The sequence below is a fragment of the Alligator sinensis genome, unplaced genomic scaffold (genome assembly GCF_000455745.1).
Source record: "Alligator sinensis unplaced genomic scaffold, ASM45574v1 scaffold468_1, whole genome shotgun sequence".
Classification (NCBI taxonomy): domain Eukaryota; kingdom Metazoa; phylum Chordata; order Crocodylia; family Alligatoridae; genus Alligator; species Alligator sinensis.
The window spans coordinates 1,596,272-1,599,673 of record NW_005842087.1 but is presented as its reverse complement, the minus strand read 5'-3'; the positions used below and the strand labels follow the sequence as shown (position 1 = coordinate 1,599,673).

The 3,402-nt window shown below is 43.9% G+C and overlaps 1 protein-coding gene across 2 annotated transcripts in view; it reads left to right on the top strand.

Moving 5' to 3' along the window:
• Positions 1-233: 233 nt before the first annotated feature.
• The window catches only part of PLA2G4A (phospholipase A2 group IVA), a 128,566-nt gene continuing 125,397 nt past the window's right edge, over positions 234-3,402 (top strand). For both annotated transcript variants that reach the window (XM_014520083.2, XM_006023872.3), the window contains exon 1: positions 234-335. The gene's annotated coding sequence lies outside the window, so the exon portion shown is untranslated. The remainder of the gene's footprint in view (positions 336-3,402) is intronic.

Genomic DNA, 3,402 nt, shown 5'->3' with positions numbered 1-3,402 from the left:
CGTATGTAATTACAATACAAAAATAGGTAGGCCTGTTAATTACCAGGAAACTAAAGCCTTATTATTTACTGTTAGTGTTTTTCCTGGTTGCTGAGATGTAGCTCTGAATTTTCACTTTAAACAGCTTTTCCTAGAACAAAGTTTTAAACCGTCCTATTCCAATTCAGCTAAACAGCACTAGGGGCTAATGCTACCACTTTAAGAGACAGCTATATCAGCTGACACTTAACTCCACCCATTCATGAAAGTCGAGCAATGGGGGAAAAAAAAAAGATCCTGCTTAGAAAGCAAGAGGGATGCACAAGCCCAGAAGAATCTAATTTAACACTGAAACTGTAAGCAATATAACTTGGACTTTGCTATTTTCTAACAGAGGCTGGTTTTAGCACTTAAAAAGTAAACTGGAAGTGGGGAGTGTGGGGGAAAGAGCTAGGACAGATCATTCTGTATTGTACTAAGCTAACGTTTGCTTACTCTGTTACTTGAAATAAGGAAGAGGAACAAGCTATCTTCTTTTTCTTGCTGCTAAAAAAAGACTTGTGCTGCTGCATTAAATAGAACTAAAATCCAGAAAGGAGTCTGCCAGATTGGGACCATGTGGGAAAAGTTTGAATCCTTCAGGTGATACTTTAATATGCCTTCACGTGATCATGCCCTGAGCTCTCTGGCTAGTAGGAGGGGAAACTCTTGTCTGGGGTTTTTTCCCCTGCATTTTTGTGGCGGGATGGTTCTGCTTTTTCTTTCTTTGGAAATCATTGCTAGGGACCAACTCCCTAGCCATGACAGACAAGAGGCTTAAGGCGCAGCTGTGCTGTAGTTACCTCTAACAGTTCCCCTGTGACTGTTACCCCTGTGCTGTAGTTACCCCTGAATGAGTTTTGAGCCAGTAGGAACATTTTTAATGTGCCTGACTCTGGTAAGAAGAGGGGTGGGGATCTCATAATTATTTGTAAAAGTGGATTTACTTCTGGTAATCACATCTCATCCTAAGTAAGTACATATTATCCGAGTCACATACATACTGGACTGCCAAAGTGGTTGGGGAAATGGTGAAAACTGAGCTTTTTGGTCGTGGGAAAGGTATCACAAGAATCAAACCAAATTAGGATGATGTGGAAACACTGGGAACTGTTCCTGATTGCCAAACATTTAGGAACAGTCTTTTTGCTTCTACATTTTATCTTCCGTTTTTATTTTGTTTGCTGTGTTTTCTGTTCTGCGCTGTTCATGTGTAACCAGGACAAGCTGCATGCCAAACTTAGTGCTTCTGCCTCTAGATAAAGCAACCTGTGACCCACAAAATGTATTATAAACAATAGGCTATTTTGACAGCCTCAGGTAATGGACTTTTTAATCAATTACCCTACTATTAATAAAATACTTAAAAGCATTTTATTTACAAAAGCAGACATCAGCGCTTAATTAAAACAGTACGTTTGAACACGGTGAAGGAATCATGGGTTAATAGTTTTGGAACAATGTTTAGTCTTCTGTATATTATCTGATAATATGTCCTGAAGGAGAAAGTGCTTGTGTGATGCATTTAACAAAAATGGCCTAAGTAGGCAACATTCCTAACAGTAAATCATAACAGAGAGGTATAAGAGTGTTAAATAAACTTTTGTCCATTATGAAATCTCATTCCTGGGGAAAAATTGACTTGCCTGTCTGTGTTGGGTACAGCCACTAGTGTCTGCTCCCTCAAAGGGTATTGTTAATTCCATTTCTAAGTGGCTTGCTTGTGCTTAGTAATTGTTTAAACTATCATTAATGAAGCAATCTATTGTGAAATGTATAGAAAAGTTAAAACTATTGAGCAATACACTTTCTGTAGTGGAAGTTTTTGGCCTCTGTGAAAGTGTCTACTCATTTAGTCACTGGTGATTTACGCTGGTCATCTAATAGTAAGTGCAGATTAGAATTGAGGTCAGAAAATTTTACGTAACAGTTTTCACTCTGTTTTCTGTTGCTTGTGTGCTTGTATTGGCGATATTACCTTTTCCAGGCTTCCTAGCACTGTTGGAAGTTGTTTTATTTGAAAAGTTTTCGACAAGTCATTTTGACTGTTTGAGCTCTGAAATGTGAATCCTTCTTCCTCACAGGCTTTTTGTGTGTGACAGCATAAAAAATTAGTGGAGTCTGAAAGTGGGTCTGGGCATAATTCAGTGCCAGATTATGACATGCTGAGACCTTAAACTATGTCCAGTTTAAGAGGCCCCATACGATAAAAATAAGCCACGAAATCCACGAAAATGGATTTTCATTAAATTTTAAGATGCATTATTGTTATTTTAGTACACATTTATGAACTCAATATGAATAACTGTGGAGCCATATCTGTGCATACTAGCCAATTGCCCATCATAAATGATGGATTTCACAGAAGTGTTTACCTGGCCGGCCCTGAAGGGTGGCCCTGCCCCTGCCCATTCTGTTGCCCCTCACTGGCAAGCCACAACCCCTCAACCCTGCTGCCACCCCTCACTCCCAACCGACAACCCCCTGGCACTGCCAGTACCCTGCATTCCCAACTCACAGTCCCCCACCCCTGTGCTCCTCACTCCTGACCTGCAGCCCCTGAGCCCTGCCGGAGGGCCCCAGTTGTGCCCGCCTTGCCCAGGCCAGAGGTGGTGGCTCCAATTACTGTAGGTGGTGGCGGAGTGTGTCCGGCCCTGGCACGGGCTGAGAGAAGAGGAGGAGAGGCTTGTGGTACCCCTGCCCTTGGGTAGGGCTGCAGTGCCCTGTGGACAGCCTGGCCAGGGACCCTCTCTCCTTTCCCCCCCACTCCCCAGGCAGCGGCTGCTCAGCCCCTCAGAGCACAGGCACTGGCACCTATGCTGCCCCCGCTGTTCCCCTGCCCCTTTCCCCCACTGGAGAACAGGCAACCCTCCCCGCCTTCCCTGTCACAGCTGCAGCCCCCGCTCCCCCTGCCTGGACCAAATGTCCAGGATTTTGCTGTGCTCCAGGGGTAGGAGGGAGGAGGCGATCAGAGGCAGCAGGGAGCTCATGCAAATTTTTTTTTTCTGCCTCTGTGGAGGTGGGGTGGGGGGAGCCCACACATCGGAGGCTGCAGGACAAGGTGGCCTGGCGGTAGAGCTCCCGTTTTAATTCAGCTGGCCCTGCCTGGCCTGCATAGCCAATTGACGCATGCACAATTGGGCAAAAGTATTATGGACGGACAGACAGACAGCCTAAGGCTTTTACTATATGAGAATTTTTGTCATATTAGAATGAAAATGTCCAGTTTTTTTTCCTTATTTAGAGACCCCTTATTTTGCAAGGCCCTAAGGATGTAACTTAAGTAGCTTAAGCCTAAATCTGGCACTGGCATAGTTTTTAGTAGAGAATAAGATGGTTCAGACAAAACTGTAACACCTGAAATTTCAGGGAATATGTTATAGG